The following is a 12238-nucleotide window of genomic DNA, read 5'->3' on the forward strand; positions in this document are numbered from 1 at the left end:
GTGGCACAACCAGTGCTGCAGGCCCACATTTGATTTACAGGCCCTGGGCAGCTCTAGTGCACTTTACTAGGGACTTACCAGTAAATCAAATATGCCAATCATGGATTAACCAATCAACAGTACAATTTCAATAGGAAGCACTTGCACTTTAGCACTGATTCGCAGTGGTAAAGTGCACACAGACAATAAACCAGCAAAAACAGAGTCCAGTACACCATAAAGCCAGGAGGTCAGAAGGCAAAAAGACAGGGGAGACATGCCAAAAAGCTGCCAGGTGTAACATCTGCCATAAGCTCAAGTCCCTGAGATGTCTGAAGTTCCATTCTGTTCCTCTGTTTCCAACCCTAGAACGTACTCCACCGTGACCAAGAATTGGTTGGAGAGGCAGTATCGCCAGAAGTGTTTCACTATGTTGGTGAAGACTTTCAAGCTTGTGGCACCCAGGTGACTAATATACCCCACTGCCTAATGTATTGTCCATCCTGAGGAGGATGCAGCACTTGGCCTTCTCTTTGGTCCAGCATCTGATGGCAAAATAAACCACTGACAGTTCCAGGCAGGTGATGTGTAGGAGCCTCTCCTGATCTGACCAGCTTCTGCATGCTTTTGTGAAGCCAGAAAAAGAAAAGGTGACAAGAAGAAGGTGACTCTTTGCATTTTACACCCAAACCAAGTTGACTGGAGTCCAATTCTATGATGATGCTGAATTTAATCTTAAGATCGCTCTCACATTCTATTCCTCCAAATGGCAGAGCCATCAATTGATTTCCTCCTTGGCCTCCTCCGAGAGTGGGATTAATATTGAGTAGATAAGGCCCCTCCTGAGGTGTGAGGTCTTGAGGAGTTGAAGGGCCTTATAAAGAAGGGGTCCCAGGAATATGGCCTTGATAGAAAAGGACTGATGACCCATTATCTGTGCAATCCAGCAGAGGGCAATTTTGGTTTGAGCAGCGCTCCCCAACGTTCTGGTCTTGGCAAATCTTCGATTCCTCCTTGCTGGGGAGATTCATAGATGTCTGGACAGAGTTGATCACAAATCCTAGAAATTGCATCTTCTGAGAGAGTATTGTCACTGAATTCTCATAGTTGATAACAAATCCCAGGCCATCTAGAAAGGAGGTTGTTGCTGCCGGGTGCACTTTAATGTCTCCTGCGACTAATCCATAAAAAGGATGTTGTCCAGGTATACCATCAACTGGATACTCTGCATTCTGAGCCGCTCCATGACCAGCTTCATGACCTTCGTGAAGCACTAAGGAGCAGACAACAGCCCAAAGGGAAGAGTCGAGAATACAAAGACTTGCTGCCTCCATACGAACTGGTGAAACCTGCGATTAAGCTTCAAGATAACAATGGAGAAGTAAACATCCTTTAGGTCTGGTTAAGCCAGCCAATCTCCTGGTCACAGAATATCCCTGAGGTAAATACCCTCCATCTTGAAGTGATGGTAGAGCAACCACTTGTTGAACACTTGTTGGTTTGTCACCAGTGTAGGAGGCTGGCCCTCTATGTAGTGTGCAAAACTAGGCAAACTGTGCATGGGGTCCAGGCAACCACACATTGGTTTACAGAGGTAAAAAACTAGACCACCCAATGCTCTATTTTTTATGGTAACTTGGTTGAGCAGTTAGGCTAACCTTGGAGAAGTGCAAAGTATTTGTTGTACTCACAGTATCAATAAACTAAACCATACACTCAAATGAATAACTTGAGACCAAGTTACAAAAATACTTCAGATTTTATATACATTTTAAGACCAAGATCACTAAAATCAGGTAAATGCTTTTTAAGTTTTCCATTTTTGTAGTTTTAATATAAATAATATTTTTGTGCGTAATTACGTACCATAGGAATCAATGGAGACAATACTTTGAAAAAGCATATAAAATCAGGCAATGTGTTAACCAATGTCTACTTTTGCAGACATGTTGAGGTCGTTGTGGGGCACTATGGACCAGCTGGAGAAGTTCAGGCGGTTCCCGGTTTCGGTGAGAGCAGCTGCAAAAAGTAATTGAAGCTGGTACCAGGCCACTGCGGGGGACCACTTGGGAAAGCACTGCACAGGTGGACTTAAAGGTAAGTCCAGTAGGTCCCTTTAAAGTGTCGAGATTGCAAGGGGTGAGGGCCCCCTTGGGCACAGCTGGTTCTTCGGTGCAGGGCACAGGGCAGAACAAATCGGTGAGCCAGGAGCTGGACGCAAAGGTGCCCTTGGAAGCAGGAGGTAGGTCTCTTTGAGGGTTGTTTGCAGGTCAGCAGGGGCACTCCAGTGGGAGGTCCTGGTGGTTTCTGAAGGCCCATTAACTGGGACTTCCTCATGGTCTTTTTACAGTTTGTAATGGACTGTCCTTCTTGGTGTCTGACATGAGGTGACTATTACCTAAGACTATTGCACGGTCTGGCCACTGGAAGCTAGGGATGCCCGCTAAATACTGTATTTAGTGGGTGTTCAGGGGAGTACCTGGTAGTGACCAACTTCCTGTGGGCAGAGGTCACTTCCCTACACCTGATTGGCTATTTTCCTTCCATGCAAGATGGAGGAAAATGCAATACCTTAGTGTGGTTTCCCACCTTTGCCCCTGCCAAAAGTGGTGGTTTGCAACTGAGATGGCCATCTGCTGCTAGCAGCAGGCTTTAGGGCTGAGTTTCAAGGGCTGAAAGCCCTTTGAAACCCGAGAGCAGGGCAGTGCACATTCCTGAGGGAAGGGGTGTTTGCATTCCACTGAGGAAGGGCTTTGTTCTGGGACCCAGAGAGCAGGATCTCTTACCCCAGGGTTCCAGAATCTTCTCTGGCGGTGGCAGGCTGGTTGTGACCAGCTCTCAACCATGCCAGGGTAGGTAGCTTTTTCAGGGGCACCTCTAGTACTGCATTTTTGTAATAAATCCGGTACTCGTACCACTTTGGATTTATCATTCTGAGTTGTTTGATACCAAACAACCCAGAGTTCAAAGTAGCCATCATGTAGCTGTGAAACACGTACTGACCAGTGTCCAGCACATGCATTAAAATGGCTGCCCTGTTCACTTACTATGTCCCAGGTTTGGCAAGGACACAGTAGGGGCATATTGCCCATGCATCTATGCCCACACATACAATATAGTGCACCCTGCCTTAGGACTGGCAAGCCTGCTAGAGGGGTGACTTACCTATAGAGCATGCAGTGTGTAGTGGACAGGGCATACAGACTATGTGCCATTTTGAGTTTGTCTTTTAGGATTGCATCAGGACACTCAGCCTGCAATGGCAGTGCTGGGTGCTTCTGGATGCATGGCCCTAGAGGATGGCACAACCTGTGCTGCTGCCTTCAGGGGCTTACCCTTAGTACTCCATGCCCTGGATACCTAAGAACTATTTACTAGGAAGTTATAGGGGCAGCTAAAGGTGTTGCCAATTGTCAATAACGTTGCAGTTCTTGGGGAAAGAACACTGGCACTGGGGACCTGATTAGCAGGATCCCAGTGCACTCCAGTCCAAGTTGTATCCAGAAATCAGGCAAAAAGTGTGTGTGGGGGGCGGGGGGTACTGCAACAAGGTGCCAGTTTCCCACAATCGGTCTGAAACCCTTGTCTTTATTTTTCACTAAAAATTGTTGTTTGACAAACCTCCTGAGGTGGAAGGAGGATCTGACTTTGGTTTGTTTGGCCTCCATGTCTAAAACCTTATGGTTTATTAAGCAAGCTTGAGCCTCTGAAAAGACCAGCGGCCAAGGGGGGTTTGATTGGATGGGTGACCGTAAATCTCTTTGTAAAAACCCTGTAGCGTCTGAGGTGTTGTGGATTCATTTTGGTACCTTGCTTGGGCACATACAATTTAGCTTAGCTTAGGCCTGCGGCCTATGCCTTTTTACCTAGATAACATGTTCTGTTTTCATTTATTCACTTTAGCATAGCCTGCTTTTAGTGGAGATATTTTTATATTTCATATCAGCTGCTATTTTGCAAATGTGTTGTTGTTATTATCAGGCATAACATTTTCATCATGTTCCTTGCCCAAGGTCGACAGGAACAGTACAAAACCACTGTGAGATAATATTCGGTATTGCCGCTCAAACAGTACGCAGGAGTACGCAAGAATAAGCACACAGGCGAACACTTAGGCACATGCCCACGTCAGACCACTTACCAGAACATAAACATACTGCTCTATGAAAACCCTATGTGGTCTATATGTTGCACGTTGTTCTACAGCCGACCTCGGCCCTGTTTCTGCAAACCAGCTAAGGAGACGAGGGGCAGAGCTTCATACTAAGGTAATGGGGTGGGTGATCCTCTCATGGACTGATTAATGACTGACGGGCTATCACTGCCATGCTATCATTAGATGCTAGGCTTTAGGTAGGATGTCTAAATACATGTTATTGCAAAATGTTGGGATTGTTAATCTTGTTTTCACTAACCGTCTCAATCCTGCTTTTGTTATTCCTCATCTTTTTACTAATTGCAGCTCGTATAAGGTATTGTAAATTTCAGTCTTTAAAATAAATGTATTGAAAACTATCCTGCATCTCTTTTTTTGCCTATGTGTGGATGAGACGTTTTCTAATGAGAGAAAGGAGCAAGACTTGTCACCACGATTCCCTGAGGGGTCACTAAAGTGTCACGTGATAGGCTGCCACAAATCACCGTTTACCTTTTGGGTGGGGTGAGGTGCTGCCAACAAGCCGGAAGGGTTGGGATGACAGCTGCCAACTGGTGTGGGACAGACTCAGTCACCCACAAGCAGTGCTGCTGACGCCCCGAATCCATCAGTCTTATTACCATAGCGAGAGTCTATGACATGGCGCCACCAAAGATGGTTTGGCACTAATTATACAGGTCTCCTGAGTATCTCTGTCTCACACACTACAGGTACCCCACGTACCATTCTACGGGGCTGTCCATGGTCTTGGGGAAGGTCCTCCTCAGCCAAATAGGGAGCACCTATCTAGGATGTAGGTTGTTCAGTCTTGAACTTTAAAAGGATTCCCGATTGGTGTTCCCATCTCTGATATCGCTTACTAATATGTCACAACAAGTAACCATCTAAGACAACTGTAGACACCCTGTTGCGCAGTTTCTTTTAGCAAATGGCTTAGCAGATGAGGGCAGGAATGTTACATTCGTTGTTGAAGCTCACGACGCATACAAAATAGAAATATTTTATTCTTGGGTCACATTTCCTGAAGTAAATGCAAACTCAAATTCATTTCACACCTACGCAATTGCAAATATTCCACAACATTGCAGAGCATACCAATACTTAGAAATACCTCTAAAGTATCAAGAACACTATAATTCGTTTGATGGCTCCCTCCCACATGTAGTACAACCTATTCGATTCGGTCCCTTAAGTAATGATGGCCGAACGTGGCCAACATTTGCCAAAAATACACCACATCCCAATACACGGGCTATGCAAGTAGATGACGTAAGCACACTATACAATGACCTAGTAGCGATATATAGACGATTAATACAATTCGTAATGCGGACCTTAAACACCACCCCGCAGAGGACTGCTCCAGGTATTAACCAATTGGCCGTTACTGGAATAAATCCACAAACTGTCCATTCAATAATGGGAGAAAAACCCGTTCTGGGTTGCACAAAAAATAAACCAGCTGGAAGCAGTGTTTCCCCACAGAGGACCCCAAGATAAACATAGAGGGGGTTATTACAACTTTGGAGGAGGTGGTAATCCGTCCCAAAAGTGACTGTAAAGTGACGGATATACCACCAGCCGTATTACGAGTCCATTATATCCTATGGAACTCATAATACGGCTGGTGTTATATCTGTCACTTTACAGTCACTTTTGGGACGGATTAACACCTCCTCCAAAGTTGTAATAACCCCCAGAATTCTCACAGTGTGCTTGCAAAATGGAATGGTTCCCTCAGTAGAGGACTGTGCCACTTGCGGCTCAGTTTTCACCTCAATTTACACTACTACGCATGGTATGCGGACACTTGCCAAAGTGTTAAAACAAATACAAAACAAACATGGGGCAGCCCTGGCCCTGGATTTGGGGATGAAACTGTTGCACAATTTTGACACAGTGTCCTCAATAACAATAAGTAATATTAAAGGGGAAGCAGCAGCGCTGGCGATTTCTCCAGCCGCTCCGGGAGGTTCCTCAGCGGGACCAGGAGCGTGAACTGCCAAAGATTATTTCCAAAACCTATACATTATAGGCTGGGATAGTCTGAGGGCCAGACCAACTAAACCTCAAATACAGAATACCTCCACTAATCAAGGCACTAAGCAAGCACAAGTGGGTTCTAAAAAATGCTAGGATAAACAAAAGCAAAATAAAGATAGATGAAGTCAAAGAGGAGGCTCTCCACAACCGAAGGCATCAGAAAAAAGATATAATCTCAGAGATAGAGATACTATAAAAACTCCAGATAGCTACCAATATACTAACAATCGTCCATCTTGTTCCTCTGAGGACACCCCAGACAAACGAGTAACAGCACGCAACAGTCAGAACATCAAAGTGACTATGTGAAGCCGAAGAAGGAGTCACAATGTTCTTCAGACACTTACATTAAGAAGGAGGAGAAAGATCCCCAATTTAAAAAGAAAATGTCAGCGATATCGATTAAAGATGCCACTCACATTGAGAACGTTGATGAAGAACAGGACGTGGGCAGTGACTCTGCTAGACAGTGCAGCAGAGTTCACGATATGTCACCAGGGTTTTATATAGATCTTTTAGCTGTGACAGCAACTAACGACTTTCTTGAATTCGAAATGGCGGGCAGGCGGGTGTCCCCACCCGACAGGGTATACATATTAAACTTTCAGATTGAGGGAGACCTAGTAATCTTCTGGACAAGACTAACACTAAATTATGACATATTATTGGCAGAAAAAGACTGGCCACATGAATTCGTCTGCAAGCTCCCACAAGGGGAAGATGTCATTGTGCCTTCTTTCTCATTCCTGGTCCCAGATGTTGTGAAGGAAGCCTACGCTGCTGATTGGGCTTTGGCACTGCTCCTGCGCTGTACCGCACCCAAGTGTCTGAGGTCAGAAGATGCCAGTTGTGCACAAACTGTCCCAATCTGCCTCCTACTATGATCCCGAACATAGGTCTCACACCTACCTGTTTAGATACTGGTGGTGGCAGTGCGTCTGTTGAATCTGGATCTCCTGCACTCTGGAAGGGAAATACGCCCCCAAACATCACCTGGTCTTGGTAATAGCCGCATGTGACATATTGTCCCCATTGGGAGGCATTATTGTAGCAGCTGCCGGCCGAGTGCCCCGTACCTCTGCCGGCCCCTGGGAAAGCCTTGGTGGCGAACACCGTTTTAGGATTGAGCCTGCGAGAGCATGCGCTAGTGCATCCATCTCACTTGCGAGACCCTATTGGATACAAAAAAGGCTTGGAGTCTTCCCATTGCTAACCATTTGTCTGCTTCAGCATCACTTTTCTTTGCAGGCATCTTAATTGGCCTGTGTAGGCCAAACGTCACTTTGATGCTTGCTGTGGAGCAGGGACCAAGCAAAGATTGATGCAACTTAATAAGTGTCCGTCCACTGCTCCTGATGGGATTCAGGTACTATTCCCCACCCCCACCCCACCACCCCACCACCCCGCTGCCTGCTGCTCCTTCCATAGCTCTTTTTATTTTAGTGATAATTTGGTGTTTTCAGTCTGCCTCCTACCCTCTGTGGTGTCTTACTCCCACCTCTATCAACGACTGCCCCATTCCCTCCGCCCGTCCTCGTTGTTTGCACCCTATGCTCCCTCCTTTTGTTGTCACTTCCCTCCCTCCCGTTGTTGCTTGTTTTACCAAGGCAAAACGCATGCATGCTTCGGGCAGTGACGCGCACAGGTCCATGGAGGATTTTAAACGCATCCTGGGCTACGTTTTGCTAATTTACCAGCGTTTAGTCATTGCCTGCACAATTCCGATTCTGATCCAGATAGAATCCCTCTGCAATCAGGGGGGTAGTTCCATTGGTACAGCAGGAGCAGTGGCACCGGGGCCCAGAGGCCTCACAAACCCACTGAACACAGTTTATTGTTGTATTTCTGACTTCAAACAGTGTCCAGGAGGCTCATTCCTTGTATGGGGCCTGTGACGCACAGGCTAAGCCACTGTCTGCAGGCCGAGTCCTGTAGTTTGTGAAGACTGTCTACCTAAGAAGTCTGTTTTACTGCAGTTATGCTCTGTCATATATCTGTCTGTGAAATGTCCATTTACCAAACCCTGCAGTTTATTCTCTTCCCTTTTGAACGGCTGCCAAGTAAAACAAGTTGTTACCGTCCCAAGAGTCTTGCCAGAATTTTGAGGGCATCGACTTCTTTTAATCTAGACATTTGTAGAGCTTAAGATGGCCTGAACCCCTAGCACCCCTCGAGTTACCAAGGCATTAGACTTCTAACGTGTCCCTTATAGATTTCATACCACAAAAATATTCTGCTTTTAAGTGAACAGTTTTTTGCAAGTTAAATAAAAATGAGCTAGTAATTGCAAGAACGTTTTGAACCAATAAATGGGGTTTGAATGTCTTTAAGTTAAACTGCGAGGTGAACCTACTTAAGTTCACGTTTTCCTTGCCTGAAATAGGTAAGGAATATGACCTGTTTCAATTTCTCTGTGTGTAAAGCTGGTTGGAGAGAAGGCTGCTGCCTGTGACCAGTGCCTTCCCTGCTTCGCTGAATGCGCCGATGCGAAGGCTTATTGGCTTTGCCAATGTCTTGTACCCATGTTCAACAGCAGCATGGCTGTGCAGCATAGATAAACGTAAAGTTAGAAAAAAGTGGTGGCCGTGTCATAGCACTTTATTTTTCTAACTTTACTTTAAGCCATGCTGCTGAACACCATGGCCAAAAGACATTAGCAAAGCTAATAGCTTTCACAAAGGTGAGACCTATTGGCTTTCGCAATGCTTGTTTATATAGGCCTTGTCCAAAGATGTAAATGTGGAGACGAATTTCCCCAGCTCTTTTTGTAAATGGGTCCCCAAAGAGGGACCCCCCCCCCAACCAGGGCCACCGTTCCTGTCTCCATGGAGGCCAGGTCCCCCAATTTGGGGTCAATTTGTTAAGCAGGGACCTGCGTCTCTCTGTGAAGATTGCATAGTTTGTGTTCCCCAAGAATATTATTGCTTCCTGTGCCCAACATGGAGAGGGTGTGGTTTCAGGGGAGATGAGAGAACCTAATTGCATGGCTTCCTCAGCCATCTCCAAAATCTTAGTAGAGGCTCTGCCAGATCCAGGAGCTTATACTGTCATGACCGGCAGGAGCAGTCGATGCCTTTTTTGTGTTTTTTTTTATACACCTAGCCAAGAATGTGGCAATTTTTGCTCCTCTCTCAGGAGTGAGGGAAAAGCTCCCCTCTAAGGTAAGGTGCGGGAATTACGCTGTAGTCCTAGGCCATAGAGTTGTCCTGCCACACAAGCAGCCACCTTGTCCACTGGGACAGGGCCTAGCATGTCTGCTCCCAGTGGTCGCCCTGGGGGTTTGTACTCAGTTTAGCAGTTGACAGGTTGGCGGTGGGACACCAAGGCTTGTCTGGCTCCTTGTCCCCGGCAGTCCGCAGGGGAGTCATTGGGACTGTGTGGTGAGAATGGGGGATTCTGTGATCGCGGATCCGAAAGGCCAGCGGAGCCCAGTCAGGGTAGACCTTTTGCCAAGAAATCCTTCTTGAGGTGATCAAATGCACCTTCTGATGTGTGGTTCCTGGAGCATTTATGGGCAGACTTGGGCTGCCTCGGAGGTTCCTGTACCCGGAGCATCCTGGGAGGACTTCCCTCCTAGCGAGGGGTTCTGAGTGGGAAGCTTCCAGTTGAAGGAATTTCCTCTCCAGGAGAACGAGGGCTGAGGTTAGGGCTTTTTAGCCCAAGGTGTCTACAACCTCCTGAATGTAAGCGCCCCAAGGGACATATTTCACCTTCTCCTCTTCAATACAGGCTGCTTCTTCCCCCTCATACATATTTAAGGCTTTGGTAGGGCCACATTTTTTGGCAGCAGGGAGGCTTAGTTAAGTATAGGTGGCAGAGCCATGAGTGGAATCCCTCAAGGAGAAGACTTACAGTAGGTGGGCGGAGAGCCGTGTGTGGCAGAGCCAAGTATAGGAGACAGAGGGGTAACACTCACCGCAAAACCACTTAATTTAAGACAGAGCATGAGCCACCCCTGTGCAAAGTAAATCGACTGTAAGCTGGTCCTATCTGCCTAAGAAGGCTTGGCTTGTCTGCGCAAATGCAAGATGGAGGCGTGAGCTTAATTGCACTTGGTCGTGAAGGCGCAAGGTAACACTAGGCTCTGACAACATGGAATCGTTAGCAGGAGCCAAAACAGGTGAGTCCTGACAGGTCAGAGGACCACAGGTGAAATGCACAGCTCCACTGGTGTAACAAAACTTGAGGGGGTCCTCCTGCAAAGTACATGGGGGTGGCCCCCCTGGACTCAGGCAGAAGCTCTCAGACCATGGTACTGTGCTGAGGGACCCCCTCCCTGCACTACAGGGCGTACGGGGGCCAATGTTAAGCCACGGCATGGTTCCCGCGCTACACTTCAGAGGCTCAGGGTGTTGAAAAAACAATTCCACAGTGCAGCAGTCAATTAGCCTGGTGCAGAACACATGCCACTAGTACCAACCTACAAGGAAACGGCCAGTTAATTCACCAGGCACGATACAGATAAAAGAGATCAGTCAGGCGAGTCCCTAGGAATGCTGAATGTTGATTGGCTGGACTATTCTTGTTGTTTGATTTCCTTCTTGTTATGGGAAATGTAGTTTATTGTTGATGAGTTGGAGCTGCTGGAGAAACAAAGGAGGGAGTAATGCATAATCCTCGTCTCTGGTTCTGACATAGAATTCCATTCATCATTGTCTTACATACTGACATACACTGTCAGATGGTGACAACAGCTTGTCCCGGGGCGTCCTACTGGCACCTCCAGCTGTTTGAGGTATACTAGGCTGACATGCCACGTAAACTAGCATTAGGACGGTGAGTTTTCCAAAACCAGGTAATGGTATAGTGTTGCTCTTACTTCATGTGGATGACATTGTGCTCTAAGGTTTAACTACTTTAGTGACGTAACAGTTCTGAGTGTAATTGTAAGAGAAAACTGCATTAGGGTAAATGTAAAATGCATTACATACAAATAGAACTTTAAAGATTGGCTCATAGACTCAGTGGAGGAATACCAGTATTGGGGGCTTTTGTTCATCCTCATCACAGCAGAGGTTTGAAATACCAGCTCTTTCCTCCAGATGTTTCCTTGAGTGGATTTCTATTATGAAGTGGTTTTAGAGTGGGGGCTCATAGTCCCTGGTCCCAGTACAGCAGAGGCATCTGAAGCACCAATTATGTCCCACAGAGGCACACGGGCCCACATCTACTAACATTTGACAGAACGCATCGAGGCAACCTGCTGACAAGCTCCACCTTCACAGAGATGGTGGCCTGCTGGGGTCAGCAGACCACTATGTCTGTGATTGCTTTTTAAGAAAGCAATCTTTTTCTTTTTTTAAACACAGCCCGTTTTCCTTAAAAGGAACGGAACGTGTTTAAAAAAGGAAAATCAAGCACTGGACCATTGCATGCTCTTAAAAAATCTTTTTTTAACATTCTCAAAGGGGAAGGGATCCCTAGGGGATAACATTCCATTGCAAATGGGTTATCAACACTTTCAAACTGGTGGTAAAGTATTACTGTTTTTCAACGGAAAGTCAATTGCAAAATGTTAATACATACCATATTGATTCAGTATTTGGAAGGAAAGCCCTAAACACGCCCCTTCCAAACACTGAATAGCAAACATGAGCTGCAAATTCAGTAGCTAGGTACCAAACTGCATTTTGCCTTTTGTACTTTTGAAAAATTATTTTTGCAGTCGCAAACAGCCCAGTTTTGTGTTTCGGGCTGTTTCTGACCGCAAAACTGCTTTGTACATCTGGCACCAGATTATAAAAATAAAAATGGCCGAGTACAAATTTCAACTGTGTCCTGCCATGGGAAGATGGGCGGTAAAAAGTGGGAAAACTCCATGTGCACTGTTAAGCTTTATATGAACTGTGCACCCTCTCCCACGTGTTTGTTACATTTGCCAAAATATGCAATGCAACAAATACTGTTTGCAGATTTGTAACATATACATGTAAGAGAGGGAAGACATTAATCACATAGAGAAAAAAATGATTGGTGGGTGTTAGAGGGATATACGCCTGCATACATACCAATAAAACATGGGGCTTGCACGTGTTCTTGTTGACCCCAACCTATGATTAG

This window comes from Pleurodeles waltl, chromosome 8, assembly GCF_031143425.1.
Source record: "Pleurodeles waltl isolate 20211129_DDA chromosome 8, aPleWal1.hap1.20221129, whole genome shotgun sequence".
Classification (NCBI taxonomy): domain Eukaryota; kingdom Metazoa; phylum Chordata; class Amphibia; order Caudata; family Salamandridae; genus Pleurodeles; species Pleurodeles waltl.